The following is a 16,855-nucleotide window of genomic DNA, read 5'->3' on the forward strand; positions in this document are numbered from 1 at the left end:
AGCGACCTTGACATCCAGCGCGAGCCGCGCACGCGCCAACGCCGTTCGCGGAAACAGCTTTTTCACGCTGTACCACTGTCTGGAAGCTCACAGAGGCGTCGCGTGTTATTGAGTGCGCAAGCTGTGCCTAGAGTTCCAGTGCGATTATATATATATATATATATTAAAGAAAGACAACTGCAATACAGCAGCGTAACGGGGCGCGTAGCAGAAAACCGCGCCTCGCAGAGAATAGAGCGCAGCTTGGCAAGCGTCAGCAATCGACGGCGACACGTCACGCTCGGGGCGGCCACCGCCGTCCCGAGCTCCTTCCCCCATCCGGCACTTCCGCCGATCGCAGCGCGCGCGATCTCGTCTCGCGCTGGCAACGGCACACCAACCAGGCAGCAAGTGCACAGCAACGCGGCACGGCGACCGCGCCGAGGAGGGGGGGGGGGGGGGAATCGACTCTTTCAGCCCGGAGCGAGTGGCAGCAGAGCGCCCATGCCGCCGAGTCGTCGCGGATAGCAACAGCGGCAGGGCATACGCCTCCGCTCTCGGCTTCGTAGTCGTCGTCGCTGCTGCTCGCCGGGGCAGGCGCGCGCGGAATGCCGTCCGGCGGCCTTGCGGGGCCACCGACCTCCCCTCCGTGGAGCTTGGCGGAGGCACCTCGGGGAAGAACGGCGCCGCCGACTGTTGCGCGTCGCCACTTTCCGCGCGGTAGCGACGCCGCCGCGCAACCACCTAGGGGGGGGGGGGGGGGGGGGGCTTTCGAAGATGCGCAGGATGCATGCAACACTTGCATCTTCCACCGCGCGGTTGCACCGGTGTGTGCCGGCCTCCTCGCGACGACTATTTCTGGCAGGCCGCGACTGCGCACCGTCCCGGCGCCTTCAATGAACTCGCTCTGGGGGCGCGAGCCGCCGCCGCCGGCGACGTGCGCGCGCCGCTGTAGTGACACGTCAGACGTGCGGCCTGTGTGGAATGCGGGGCAGCAACAAGAGCGAGCGCAGTGCACGTTTCCTCCCGAAGGCGGCAGGAGACGGTTGCGGTGGCGTTGCGAGTAGGATCGCCGCTATCACCCTCCGTCAGATGCGCGAGGAGCTATTAAAGAAAGACTTCGGCGTGGGCAGTTTAGGTTTTTTTACTGGCGCGTCCGCCAACGCCAGTCCGATTCGGACACAAGGCTCCCCCCTACTCTCCCTTCTGCGTCCAGGACGCTCACTGCGGCTGCTGCGTGGCTCCAACCTTTCGTTGCTCACTGACCAGTACAGCGTGGTCGAGAGGTCCTGTGTGGAGATGTTACTGCGCTGTATAGATCGCCAACCTTTCAACCTCCGCGAACCAAGAATCCATCTCTCTTTGAAAAATGAACTCGCCTCGCCGGAATCCGTGGCGGCGAATTAGTGAACATTCCGACTATTTCTTTCTCGCAACAAGTCAAAATGCGACCTAAAGCACTGCAAGGCAGCAAACCGCATCTTACACAAGTCTCGACACATTCGGCAACCATATTCGTGACCGAAATCCACAGGTTTTTCAGCATATATGTGGATTTCAGGCTAACTAGAATAACGCATGTTCAAAAAAACTGCGTCCTGGTAAAGTGTACAACTCTGGCGACATTGGTGACACGGTAAATCATGGTCGAACGACAAACCTTTCGCAAGCTGACGCTGAGACAAGTACGCAGGCATTGACACCTAAAAAAACACTATGCGCGAACTACACGCTGCAAACAGCCGCGAAAACTAAGGTAACCTCGCGGCGCGAGTTTATAGTTTAGGCGCCCTTACCAGCTATGCGTGGCGATATCCCTGCGAATGAAAACGAACCAGATGCATCACGGTTCCTGCCGTTGGCGAGCCATTCCCCTGGACAATAAATACTTGAACGGAGAGACGTAAATGTTGTCAGGATTGGGGGCTCAATCCCATCGTCCGTGGTCCTTTGCCAAGATTGGAGTACGGCATGAATTCGAAGGTAGCTGGCCCATGCCGTCGTCCAACTTATTTACGCTGAGATCGTTGATGAAGTGAGGAACTGCTTCTCATCGAGAACGAGGAAAAAGGGTTTATTTACAGAAATTAAATCAGTCTAACATGACTGCTTGAGAAAAGTAGTATCAGTCCAACATGACTGCATGAGAGAAGTGACTCAGTCTAACATGACTGCTCAAGAGAAGTGTCCTCAGCATTCGCACAACCACAGTTTTTATACACTCGATCCGCCGGTCCTACGACGCGGCGACTGTTCGTTTCCTCATCACCAACTCGCCGCTGCTCTGCAGAACAGTTTACGTACACAAAGGCAACCGCGCTCTGATGCCCGACGACGGCGTTGGCGGGTGCCGTTCCGGGAACTATCGTTGCCGATCGAGGGTCGCTCGTTGTTCCGTGCCACTCCGAACCGTGAGAAGCACAAAAATACGTCGTTCCCGCGGCAGCTTGTCCATGCGTGTCAAATCAGCTCCGCGTTGGGGAACTCCGGAATCATTGTTCACGCACCGAACTAGTTCCGTCACAATGTCGAAGGGGCTGGAGGAAGGCGGCGGATTCCAGCGCAAAGGTCGCTTCTTTGAACGCCTCCCAGCTGCAGCCACGGAGAGGGAGAGGTGCGCGTCGTGTCGCCCTGTCGTAACTGTGTGGCAATCTTGTTTCGCAGCACGCCATTCTTGACAATGTTCGAGGGCGACAGCGAGCCTTTGCAAGTGGCGCGGTGGGCGTCGTGCATGCTCAAACTCGAGTCACGTTGGTCGGATGCATCAGTTTTTCAAAAATGGCCGCAATTCGCGCCACTAGCACTATATATAATACATCGCGCTAAATACGTCCATAAACAAGGCGACAGCGACGGAGACGCGCATTCCGTACAACGCGCACCCATGTGTGCAACATGCTCGAACACTGCAATCGATTATACAACCTGCTTCCGCGGACCTTCGCGTAAGCGCACTTTCACAATGCGCATGCGTGATGCGATGTTTGCTCTACAAGTACGCGTTCGGCAAGTGACCTCGCGGACGGCGCTGGCGGTTGGCTGGAGTGCTCTGTTCTGCAGTTCACACCTAACAACCACGACTGCGCACGCGATATTCCACTACAACAAATTAAAAAGAGTAAGCATAGCCGTCAAGTGACGTGCGATGCAGCTGGCGAAAGAGGACAGCGAACGCACCGACGCCGCCCGCATTCTATCGACCAGGAAACGGGGAAATCCGGCCCAGAAATTCCCGGTCCTTCCTGGAGTCACCCAGAGACATACCAAGAGCGCGCAGAGTGTGGGAGGGAGGGGGGCGGCCCCTGGTATATATATACTCTAGCGCCACTGGACTTCCCCTGTATATACTTGTGTCTCCAACCATCGCACTCGCGTTTGTGTTTACTGGGCTCCAAAAGTTTATGGGTCGCAGTTATTTGCCGAAAAAGGCTGGATTACCGCGAAACTTTTCGCACGCAACTTGGAATTCGATTGCGCAGTCTGTAGCAATATGCGCCACCAACGCATAGTCGCAAAACCGAGAAAGATATGTGACCCGACTGCGGTAAATCACGGCGCACTCAGCCGTCGCCTATTCCCTTCGCGCGCTCAATTTTGATCCCGCTCCTGCCGCCTATCACGCCAACTATCAGGGTCAACGCGTACGCCACAAGCTAGTGGTGGAGCCTTGGCAGAAAGCTGGAAGGGAACAATGTGTTGGGGACAGAAAGGAAACAGAATCGTTGCACAGTGGAATTTTCATGCTACACGGATTCGAAGGTACAGAAAACATCCGTATCGCCCATAACTCGTAAGAACTGAAATCGGAACTGGAAGAAGGAAAATGGCGAAACGAAAACTCCCGAGTTCGAAAGAAAATCACGCAGTCCCTACGTATCATTTCCGGTACTTTTCCGCAACAGTTTATAGAGTGTGTAACGCCCGGGTTCAGTTCAGTATATATGTAGAACAGCGGGGCGCCCAAATCCGGATGAAACTAACACCGCGCAGGCGCATCAAGCACGGGCATTCGCTACACTTCTTTTTTTTTTTAAGTGCTTGCTCCTGAGGCGACAGTAAAGAGAAAGAAAAAAAAAGTGTACCACCCGCTTCCTCCGACGTCAAAGGCAGCGTTCATTGCGGCGACAGCCGAGCCGAGCACACACAGTTAGGTTAGCGGGCGGGACCCTCTTCTCGCCCACCCAGTTAACTGGACGGCAGCGAAGAGCAAAATAACGTTAGCCCCCCACAATCTCAGTAGCTGGAGCGATTTGAGAACCGAGAAGACAGCCCGACAAATCCGTTTGTTGACTGCTTCCACCGTTTGCTGACTGCCAAGCGAACCACAGAGAGAGAGAGAGAGAGGGAGGGAGGGTGCCCTAAGGCAGTGCAAGAACAGCGACTGCAACGGAAGCGGGTAGGGCGGGATCGACGATGCTCGCCTCGGTACACCCCTTTGAAGATGCGCCGTTTGTTCGAGAGAGAAGAAATGAATAATAATAATAATAATAATAATAATAATAATAATAATAATAATAATAATAATAACGACGACGACGACGACGACGACGATGATGATGATGATGATGATGATGATGATGATGATGATGATGATGAACGAAAAGTCGGCATGGCAAGTTCAGGCGCTTCGGAAGCGCGGACAAGCAATGCAGGTCGACAGGCGGGAGCAGCGCGGCAAGAACCCTTCCTTTCTGCCTTGAGCCATGAAATTCCACGAATGCAATCGTTCCCCGTTCCGCCACGAGCTCGAAGAATGCGGCTGCCCGCGGCAGTCGCAAGAGCGCGGCACGCAGGAGCGAGTTGCCTCCGCGCCTCCAGAACCGCCTCCGGGCATCCCCACCCAGGCATGCTGCGGTGGAACGACGGGCAGAGCTGGCACAACTTCTGTTGTCCCATCTCCCTCTTCTCAACCCCCGACAGTTTTTCCAGCCATGCCGCTCTGTGGCCCAGAGCGGTTCTATACACCCGCTAAGCGTGTGAGGTCGCACGTTGGATCTTGAGCAGCGGAGGCAGCATTCCAACGACAGCGAAATTTATAAAAGTCATCGTGTTTATACTTATTCGTAGCTCTAAGTTCGTGTTGGGCCTAGGCGGTCGAAATTATTCCAGCTCCAGTACGGCTCCTCCTAAAACAGCCAAACTGTGGCTTTCGACAAGCAAGATCTTGGCCGTACAATAATGCGCGGCAGTGATCGCTTCGGCCGGAATCTAAGCGAAATCGCGGACGATGAACAAAGAATACTGCGACTGCTGGTTACAATTACGGTCGCCCCAAATACCAACGGCCCCGTTGTCTTCGAAAACCAAACAAGATAACACCACTGGGCGGAGCAGTCACAGGATAAACAGATATAATGCAACAGCGCCAGGGAGGACAAACTTCCCTTATATAACGTACGAACGAACCGTTCTTTCAACCAACTCGTGAAACGTGGCGCTGTACTGGCGGTAAGAAACCGGGCAAATTTCCTCGCATTTCTGCATCTCGCTCTACTCAGCGTCTGTGATCCGGACTGAGTAACCGACTGATATCCCCAGTGGACTTTCTCTTCTACTCTTTCCGTCCCCCTTTCCCTTTCCCCAGTGTAGGGTAGCCAATCGGGCTCAGTCAACGCTCAGTCCTGGTTAACCTCCCTACCTTTCATTAATCATTCTCTCTCTCTCTCTCTCTCTCTCTCCATGCGGCACTGCACAAGCAGCCTGCAGCGCGTTTAACCTTCGTTAACCACGAAGCGTCGATCACTTACATTGCTGCAAAAATGGTCGAGCACTTGTAAATCAAATCCGTAGCAGCAGAGGACATACAGGGCAAGCAAGACCTGCATACTGCGCGAGCAGCGACCGACACTGCCACAGAAGAGACAAAAAGTGATAAGTGCCACAGGCCGAACTCGCTAAAGCAATTGACAGAAGCGCGAGACAACCACATCCGGGAACCCGACGGGCAGTTATTCTGGGATTTTACGAGCCAAAACCTTCGCCGCAGGCAACAGCTTCGTTTTGATGACACGACGCGAGCGGGTAGAGTTAGAAGACGGGCTCCCAGTCCGACCCAACCGCGTTTACATGCATCTGCCAAACGGGCTGGACGGGTTGACCCTTGCAGTCGGGTTGACCGAACTCAGACTCGACGCTCACTCGGCCACAACCACTGTATAGCTATACTTACACGAACTCGACGAACAGTTTTCGGCCCGACAAGCCGACTCGACCCAAACTTTATCGGGTTGAGCACGTAGCGAGTGAAAGTTACTGGGAAATATGGAAGGAAATCAGAAAATATGAATCAGATGATATCAGCAACTCCATTGAGGGGGGAAAAGCAGAAACGAAACGACAAAACGATGCATACCAGACCGTTTTCTGTCGCCCGCGGTTGGCGTATATCAGCTCGGATCATCGCCGAGTGTTCAACAAGAATCGACTGCACGGTTTAACTCCCCCTGGCGTGCACTGACGCCGGTCGCCCTGTTCTAACTTTCCGTAGACCGGCCAAACGAGCCATTCCGTCGAGACTGAGCAAGCACACACGCACGCGCGCACGCCAGCCTCACTCGAAACAAGCCCGTTCCCGCCCCCGCACAAGACCACACGCGCGCTCTTGTACCCTCGTGGTGCCGAGAGCGTCGGTGATCGTGGCTTTTTGGCCAACGACGCCCGGGCACGCCACTGGGCACACGGTGTGCTCAGAGTCGTTAGCGTGCGCGGCCGGACATGCTGCCGTCGCTATCATCACAGGGACGCTGCGCGCTCAGCCGAGCCCCAGTTCAGTGTTCACAGTGAACTTCGATCCGTCCAGCGCACGCCAACTGAACAAGCCGCGTCCAGAGTGGGACGAATGAGCCCGCAAAGCGGCAGCACTGTTACCGTGTTCTGGTTATGGTCTTCAAGGACTTTATAGGGCACGGTGGACTAGGGATTTCACGCAGTATAGTAGCAGTATAGTATAGCAGCACCATAAAACATTATCCGCCCAAATTAGTTTGGTTGTGCACAGCCACCCACCCGTAGCCAACAGACGGAATACGCTTACAACTCAGGCTTATAGTACTTGCCTACTTTCTGAGCAATGTTTCAATTCAGACCTTCGTAGGCACGGTGTTTTTTCCTTGACCAAGCAGGACATTTTTTGAGTACGGGATCCCGCTGCTTGCTTCCAGATCGTGTCTACTACAGCGGGTATACTACAGTATGCTAGACAACTCTTGTTAGGCTTTCCAGGCTTGATTATTGTTGTAATCCATCCATCCATCCATCCATCCATCCATCCACACATAGTCATCTCTGTCGTGTCTTTTTTTCCTTTGTTTCATCGCCACTCTCCGGCCTTCTGTATATGTACCACCTATTGCGTATGCCGTCGAGCGTCCTCTACAGTGCAGGTTATTTCGTCACACTACAAGGAGACTTGCGCAGCGCGCTGATACGAGACAGCACAGACAGCGTCATGTAAGACGACGAAGAGACACTGAAGACAGCCCTGCCAACGTGCATTCCACGGCTTCTTTCGCGCAGCTGTGCATGCCTTGGCCTCGACACGTCTCTCGCCACTCCGCATTGCGCAACGCCCCAGCACCGCAACGTGCTCCGGTATAGCTTATTCGGCACTGTTTTCCGGTGCTGCAGTCTCTCTAACGTTCAACGGAATTAAGACGGCTCAGCCAAAGCGATCAAACCGAGCGACGGAATGAAGCGGTGAAGGGAGACAATGCAATAGAAATAGTAAATGTATAGACCTTGGCGTATACTCGTCATTAGAACTTGGAAGAACACCCCGGTCGTATAGCTAATAAAGGTTTGCAACAGCGCACCCAAGACAGGACAACAGAAGGAATAAAACGACGACACAGCGCCGTGTCATCGTTTTATTCCTTCTGTTGTCCTTGTCTTGAGTGCGCTGTTGCAAACCTTACCATAAATCCCAACCAACTGGCCCAACTTGCTGTTCTGACGTAGCTAATAAGGAGCTGAAATTTGGTGAAAAAATACTAGAAAAATGTTTGACTGTTCAAGATGCTGACTGCGTACTAAAGATTCGTAGGCTCTGCTCTGTATAGAAACGCTGTCAACAGGCACTGTGCCTATCATACTCACCGCTAGGATGAACTGCGACACAAAGGCTTATGCGGTGTGCTCATGAAATATTCATGTAGAGGCGGTCAGGAAGTGTAAGATGTGGCGCGTCTGTCGTTTATATGCAGGTGTTACAAAAACTGGCAGCGCGACGAGCAACGGTCCGAGAATGCATGGTCCTGTACAATGTGAACCGTTTGTGTTCGAGACGGCGGTACATAACTTATTTTTTTAATGTGGATGGAGAGAAGCAGTATTTAGAGTACTACGAAAACCTAGTGAAGGTGAACAAGAAAGACGTTCTTCTGTAGCTTCCTTTCCGTACAACACTAAAAACGCTACGTCAACCACCCACCAATTTTTTTTTTTTAACTCCGCGGTTCCAGACTCGGGAACAGAGGCGCTCGGCGCAAGCATTCCCTAGTGTTCCTGTATATGCTAGCATATATACAGGAACATTAGCAATCCCGCGAGATGCGATCGCTCAATTCGTCTTCGAGCGCGGCCTCCACAGGCGGCCGCGATGGATGCCGTTCTGGGAAACGCGCGCCCGGGACGGACCGACGGCCGGTAATGACCCCGAAGGAAGGGGGGGGGGGGGGGGGGCTGAAGAAGCCCGGTCAGCGGGTCGCTCCTTCGGCGGTGCAAGCCGGAGGCGCATGCCGCACCACCACTGCATGCAGCGACTCTCCTCCCTCGTTCGGATTGTGCAATGCGCGCGCACGTATACTAGGCAAAATATCGCACGCTCCTCGCGGCCCACGGCATCGTGCACGGGACCGTGGGAACGGGAGAGCTGCTATGGGCCGCGCTGACCTCTTAAAGGGCCCCTGAAACGGTTCGGACAAATTTTGTAGACGCGTAGGGTACAGCTTAAGTAGAACATTCGCACCACAATTTAAGTGAAGCGTTACGTATTAATGGAGCTACAAGCGATTAAAAGTTACCCTCCTCCCCAGCCATGCTTTTCCTCCTCAACTCGTTCGCCGAGCGAGCGGGGCTAAGCTCCGCCTTTACTGGTCCTGCGTCACAATGTGACGTCACATCGTCCACTTCCGGTTGTTTGGAGCCCGCCCACGCCCGCGCGAAACCTCTCCGCTAGCTGCTTGGCCGTCGACCCCAAGCGAGAGCTATCGAAGCAGCGTGCGTTGCGAGCATTCTGCCATAGCTCCGAACGTGTCTGGTATTCCGGTAACCACAGGCAAGCTGGTCATTTCGGCGAATGACTGGAGGCATAAACTGAAGCTGATGAAGGAACTTTGGCGTAGACGTACGTGAGCGGCCGGATCGGTCTGCACGGTCCAGACACTTGTTGGCGCAGCGCTTAACCGGCCAAACAAAGCGCTAATATTGCTCTAACCAAGTGTTAAACATTTTAAACATTGATAAAAACAACGTGTTGATGATTACACTCCTGCGAGAAATACGCACCAGCCGCAAATAATACGCTTCGTTGCTGCTACTGCGTATGGTTGAGCTCCATGCCACCAGGTGGCTGCACCGTGCAGGCATTCACATTTTCCCTTCTGCTCATCTCATGGCTCATTACGGCACAGTCAAGCGGCCAGACCCTGTCCCCTTGCGCTTGCGTTTGCCCTAATACCGGACTCGCGAAACGCCATTGCGTTAGTAATCTTCCGGTGTAAAGTGACGGCCACAAACGCGGGAGTCCTGGCGCCGATCGGATAGCGGCAGCCCGATGCGCAGCAGCCAGTTCGCTCGTACGCTGCCTTGCAGAGGGACACGATGTCGCAGCTTGACATATAGCCAGTCGCTACGTTTGCAGTCCACAAGGCAACAAAGTCGAATCATAGTGCTCGCGAAAAGACTGAGACCGACTCTGACCGCAGAGCTCTTGTCAAAATGTAGTACGTTTTAACACAAGCAGACGACACTTGCTCTGTGCCGGAAGTGCTCAAGTGTACTGAAAAATTGTTCTTGTGCATTCGCTTTATGTTACTTTCTTTTCATAAAAACAAATTAACTAACATTCCAACTATTACGAAGATCATTTGTTTACCATAAGGTTGGAAAAATTATCGATCACGCGCCCTGATCAGCCAATCAGATAGCTCGCCCCACTGACGTAATATGGGTGATTTCGGTCATATGGGTAGGGGCGGCTTAAAATTCCGCCGAGCAGTGCGCTGCGATCGGCAGCGATGTGCATTTTTAAAGCCTTATAATAAATTACACGCTTTACGCAGAGCACTTAGATGTGTCAATTAATGATCAGAAGGACCTACTCTAACGACTCAGTACGTTTGTAGAAAATCGTCAAAAGCGTTTCAGGGTCCCTTTAACACCGCGCGCAGAGGAACCTCGGCAGTGTAGCCGCTGCTCCTCGCGAGGCGCCCAAAACACGGCAGACGTGTCCGGCAGACCCGCAGCGGTGTTGGTGGGGTCGCGGGATGCGTTTCCGGTCGCCCCCGCGGCCGCGTACCGGCGGGGGGGCAGAATGCAAAAGTGCTCGCCCATTTGAATTCGGTGCGGCGCAAATTAAACTAGAAACCACTAAAGACAAGGCGAGGCTCGGCTGTTATTGGCAAATTACCTCACTGCAACAGCAAAGACTCTTACCTTGAGAGCAGGCTTGACAAGCCAGAAAAAAAAAAGGGGGGGGGGTGGCAACACCCACTTCAAGTTGCCGCAGTAGCTTGTCGTGACGTCATGGATTTTAACGTCATCTGCGCGTAATTAGTTGTTTTTCTTCTATCGGAAAAATACACTACATCATGTCCTAAATGGGACAGACTAAGCTGAACGACCTTCCAAACACATTTAAGGGGTGACAACAGCCCAAATACACAGACAGAGAGAGAACCCTCATATCCATGACGTCGCACTGACGTATCTGCACCGGGGTTCTCGCGCGACACGCAAAAAAAAAAATGAAGTAATAACGAATATTAAATTTAAATGTTTTACTTCTAATAAACGACCCATTACCGTGCAGGTAACGAAAATTGAATTTTGAAAGAACACTTTAAAATTATGAACTGGATTCTCTTTAGCGTCCCTAAAAGCAACACGCGGTGCTCCGTACAAGGTGGTGAAATCTTGTTAGAAGCACCTAAACGAAACTTGTTGGACGCGGTCCCATGGTATATGCAGCAAGCGTACCAACGCACCGCGCAACGTGTCCGGAGTGCTGCTGCGAGCGAACAGCAGAGGCCGCGGCAAACCATACGCCGACCGCTGACGTGTCGTTTCGGTTCAGCCGGCCGAAGACATGGTTCCCGCATCTCGCATGGGCCCGCGCGCGCTGGATGCCGTGCGCTGCCCGCGGTCAGCCTTGCTCCCAGCGTCGGCCGAGCAACCATCCACAGCTGAGGGAACATCCTCCACAGTGGCCCCGTGGTCACGGCGAGCCCCGCGAGCGACCACCACGCATGCGGTATAGCGCGTTCGACTCCCGGCGTAGCTTCTGGGCCGCCGAGCACGAAGAGGCAAATGCCACCATAACAATGAGCAGAGAGAGCAAAACTATCGACCCGTGAGGTTAGTCAGGCTGCACAGTGTCCTAGATTTCTGATCCCGCAACTGTTCAGCACATATGCATTCACTTCCGTGGCGTGGCTATAAGGTGGGAGTACCGGGCGGCGAGGCGCCGTTTGTGTCGATGTTTACGGTGCATGCGCAGTGAAAGACACTGCGTCTTGCGATGAATGTATACACCTGTGCCAACCAAACATACGCGTTCATCGGCCATCCATAAGCGTATTATTTTCGCTGTTTTCGCTCCCCTTCTCCTCCTTCGAACGGGAGTTTGAGAGCCCGGTGGAGGCAAGCCCCGACCGCCCAGTCCAGAGCCGCAGTGCGCTGCCAGAACCGAGTGGGGCGGGCGCGCAAAGGCGCAGCACCAACGGCTGGAAGCGGCGCCGAAAGCGCTACCAGGGGTCTGCGCCCGGCGCTTAAGCCGCAAGAGCTCGGCCACTGAAACAGAGAGGGAGAGAGCCCAAGCCCAGAGCGAGGGCGTGGAATAGGGAGAGAGAGGGAGCCCAGACGGCGGCGGGCGGGCGGCAGCACAAATGGGTCACGCTGTCGGGAACCCGGAGGCGGCAGCGGCGGCAGCAAAGGCGAGACCGCTGCGAGAAGGCACTCTGTGAGAGAGAGAAAGAAAGAAAACGACGGCGCGCTCGGGCGACGCGACGCGACCGACGCCGAGCTCGAACCGCGGCTGCCGTTCCGGGGCCGCGCGGCTCGACAACGCTCGGGACTAACCTCCTTTCTTCGACGGGCCCGCAAGCGGAAACGGGCCCGAGGGCTCGCCGACCATGATGCGTTTGCGCTGGAATGCCTCCGTACACGCCCCAGCAGGCCACCTAAGGACTGGCCAGGCGGAAACAGCGACGCAACTGTTGCCTTAAAAACGTCTCTCGGGCTCTTCAAGTGTACCTCTCTGGGTGTTTTATCCCCCTCGACGGCTATTTTCATCTCCCTCGCCACTTCTCCACTCGCCACGCTGGGCAGGCTCTTCTAGAGTCACCAGGGGATGTTCCGTTTAGTTCGAGGCGTGCTATACGTGTCCTACTCCCGTAATTGAGATGGCAAGCTAGCCGCGGCATGTGAACAGAGTGGGCTGGGCATTCACTGCCGGACGCCAAGGCTGACCACGATCAGCACAAGAAAATTCCAGGCAGAGCATTAGTGAATGAAAAAAATTGCCTCACTGATAATGGCCACAGCTCGGAGCAAGCTGCTGGAGAGTATTCGACACACGACAGGCTTAAAAAGCTGGCATGCTAGGCAGAAACCGTGAAGCGTATATTTAAAAAGTGCAGGGTACTTTAAGTTCGCTCTAACGTTCTTTTTTTGTTTTCCTCTTCTTCCGTTCTTGCTATATCATATATATCAGCGGGAGCAGCCAGCATGCTATAGAGCGCTTCCGCCGCGCCCTGTTCGCAAATCTTTCTAAGAAGCATTAATTCTTGCTTTCTCCTTCACATAAACCTTCCTTCCTTCACTATCTTTTGCCGTTTTGAATAAACGGCAAGAAAAGGTAACCGAGTTACGACCCATCGTTGGAGCACTTGAACTGCATGCAGAAGTCGAAGACAATGCATACACTGCAGCATCCGCAGTGACAAAACAAAGTATTCCCAGCCACATAAAAATTTCAAATCCGCAATTCAACGCCATCAAGTAAATACTAGCCATCCGGCGTCATATATGAAACGAATACTTATCATGCTGATTTCGAGAATATCTGGGGCGGAACGGACGATGTGAGTGAATGAGTACTATATTTTTCGCTGTCTCTCGTTACCCCTCCCATCGCATTTTTTTTACCTCGACAGACGAGCGTGCACTTCGCAAGCTTCAAGCTGACCAGCTAAACGAACTTCTTATTCAGTAGTACTAAATATAGACCATCGCAAGCCAAATTACAGCAGCCTTGACAAAGAAAAGACACCAACGCATGCAAAATACGTGTAACATTATTTGTGGTGTTCTTCGTTTGCATAGCTCACGTCCTGTCTGTTCGCACAGAGCGGTTGGAGGATTTACGGCGACACCTTATAACAAACTGGCTATATAAGCATACCAGCAGGCTTACAGAAGTATTGAGTGAGTTACAACAGTTTAATCACCAGTCTTAAAGTTTCGACTTGAATTACTGGCAGCAATAGACTAACAAAAAAGTATACCAGCAGAAAGTACTTACATGTACGGAAGGGAAGATGAAACACCACTGGTCGTATTCCCTCCTGTCCATGTCAATAATTTCTGCTGGAAAACTTTCTTGCTATGTTCAACCAACACGCTTTTCTGGCAAACAATATAGTAGCAAGAGACCGTGCGCGTGACGTCACACCCGCAAAGGTTTACAAAGCTGTGACGACAGCAGGCTGCTCTCTTGCGCACGTGCGAGCGTGCTACGTCACACTATGACGTCACGTCGGCGGTCTCGCTGTCCTAACCAATACGATTGGCAGTCATCGAAGTTCATGTGCATTCCAGCTGTTTCTCCATGCACCCGTTATGAGAGGTAGCTGCCCTTAGAAACATGAAAACAGAGTGTATAATACCTCCTGCAGGCATATAACTAGCGTTCTTGCATATCAACAAAGGCGAGAGAAAGTAGGTAAGAACTCGTATGTGCCCGGCAACCCGCAACGCTGTCTCTCAAGGTCACCGAAGAACGAGATCATATTACGCTTCACGGAATCGACAGTGCGACCAGCGCTAGGACATTCGTTGTTTTTCTTTTTTTTTTCAGAGTGAGCCATATCCCAAAATCGAAAATAAGCAAAAACTGCTTGCATTCAAAACCACACTTTCATACCCATCGTTCGGACACGCAGGTATATCAAAATCCGTCAATTTAAGCTACAAGACTATGTTACAAAATCTCAATTGCCAAGTGAAGCCGCGACAATTAGCGGCTTCACTGTGCAATTTTGGCGTTTTTCTTCAATTCGCTACCCATAAATTTGGCTCACTTTGAAAAAACAAAGAAAAACTCCTCACATGTGAATTTACACTCGGGGAACCCTCGCAGCGCTCCTTGTATGTTCGGGTGTCTAGTCCTCTGACGCTGCTTTTTATGTGCACCTACGTCGGCAAGCCATTATACCGTTTTAACCGCGAAGTTGTCCTCACTTGTCTCGGTGACAAAAGCACCAAATCTTGTCCAAGACAAACGTACGTACGACTGCCGCTGCAATAAACGGAAAAAAAAGAAAAAAAGGGGGAAGAGACGAAAGACAGAACAAAATACCGGCGATGAGATTCACCCCCGAGCAAAACGGCTGCACCTGTACAATGGCGGTTCACAAGCACACGCGTCTTAGCGCTTGCCTCGGCCCCCTCCTCCTCCTCCTCTCTTCCTTAACTATAGTGAACTGACGTCAACGCCGGCGCGCCAGCCTTTTCTGCCTTTCGACGACGTCCGCGTGACGCAGTTGCATGCTGGCCGTGACGCAACCGAGCCGCACGCGCACCTGCTGCCGAGACGAATGCGAACGATGCACAGAAAGGAAACCGCGCGCATTATCGTGTGAGGCGCACGCGCCGTGCATTGTCGAACGCAAAGAGAACGGACAATAAAGCTGCTAATCATGAGGCGTCACAAAAGCAAAATTTTGCACCTTATTCGCCATCAAAAGGCAAATTTTGTCCAATTTGCATGGGGCGTAAAAAAACAATGCGCACGGCGTATCTGGCTGCGACCTCCTTTATACTGTGCGACAGCTTATTTGCGTACGGAATTCCGTTGGGCTTCCTCCTTATACAGGCTCAAGGAAGGGGCCGTCACTTGTTGCGCGATGTTCCCGAATGAGCTCGCGGTAGGGCGTGCGTGGCGCAACTACGAGAAGCGTCAATGGATTGTGGCTAAATTTGGGGAATGCGAATATTCTAAATTTGAAATATGGATCGAATACTCCCCGCTCTTCGATTCATATTCGATACGAGAATGCACTACAGCAAATCTTGTTGCTCGGCTAGTTGGTTCAATTACTTAAAAACAAAGGTTACGGCGCTAAGCAGACGAGGACGAAGTGAGACACAAACGACACATACGGGCGCCAACTTTCCACTGTTCACTCACTAGAACCCACGCAATTTTATACAAGAAACCTAAGTGAAAACAAATCACAGTAGAGATAAACAGGGGTGCTAACAGTTAACACTGCTCGCAGGCTATAGTGGTCTGTGCTGAAATATCATGGCAAGTACTTACGAGCACGCGTGCATTAGGCGTAATCCGAGAATCCAACCAAATCTGGCAGCTGCACGTTCTAATGTCAGCGGCGATAACAGGCTATAATTCATGAACGACATTTCTTTGTCGCTTAATGCTAGTGACGGCGCGCTAACGCACTTATATCCTGCTCTTTTTGTGAAGAAAGACTACACTTTGATCTTAGCCAAAAGGCCGAGAAGCGATGAAGAAAGACTCGATTATTTCCCTTTCAGTGCGGTTTCTTGCTTTCCTAAGAAAGGCCGTTTTGTCGAGGAGTGAGCGGCACACAGTCACAGCGCTTGCAGTGGTCTGCCAAGTGGTCGCCGATGCTGCTGCTGATCGCCAACCGGCGCTCTCACGCTCGATCGTTGAATCATCGTCCCGTTTGTCCAATATACACCGTGCGACACTTTAGGGGAATATTGTAAACGACCTCGCTAACACAATCGGTGTAGCATGTGAGGTGCTCCTTAAGCATGTAGCCGGCAGCTTATTCGCCATTAAAAGGCAAACTTTGGCCAATCAGCATGGGGCGGAAAAAACAATGCGCACATCGTACCTGGCTGCGACCTTCTTTATATTGTGGGACAGCTAATTTACGTACGGATTTACGTGCATGTTCATTTTTTTCTTTTGATTTGCACACTTTTTTTTCTGTGTTTTACTTCTGCAAGAGGCATTCGCACACACCCGTAATAACGGAGGGAGGAAATCGAGCGTCTTCCAATTGGTTATTCTGATCAGTAAAACCTGTAACAAGATTGTGCTCGCACGAGTTCATTCGTGACGAATTGAGGCATGCGTTAGCTATTCTCCTTTTGATCAGTTTAGAATGTGCGCTGTCAAATGGTTAAGGCTTTCTTGGTTTACACAGAGCACAGGTACCTTCGTGAAACTCAGTTTAAGGTCCAAAAATTGAAGTGAGTTATCCTGTGGTAATCCCCAGGTGTAATCTAGTCCGCCAGATTCTGTCAAGAATGTGTTAGTTAATTCTGCCACAACAATGTCAAGGCTAGTCTCAGTTACATTTAAAAGCACCACGTAGCCATCCACATATCCATAAATCCTAAATACATCAAAATTCCAGCAGAACTTTTTGTTGGGCTAGTTGGT

General features: G+C 52.2%; 1 protein-coding gene across 5 annotated transcripts in view; it reads right to left on the reverse strand.

Annotated features, from left to right (window-relative positions):
• Positions 1-16,855, reverse strand: part of mnb (minibrain) — a 121,010-nt gene that overhangs the window by 25,130 nt on the left and 79,025 nt on the right. The window lies entirely within an intron of this gene.

This window comes from Dermacentor albipictus, chromosome 4 (assembly GCF_038994185.2).
Source record: "Dermacentor albipictus isolate Rhodes 1998 colony chromosome 4, USDA_Dalb.pri_finalv2, whole genome shotgun sequence".
NCBI lineage: Eukaryota > Metazoa > Arthropoda > Arachnida > Ixodida > Ixodidae > Dermacentor > Dermacentor albipictus.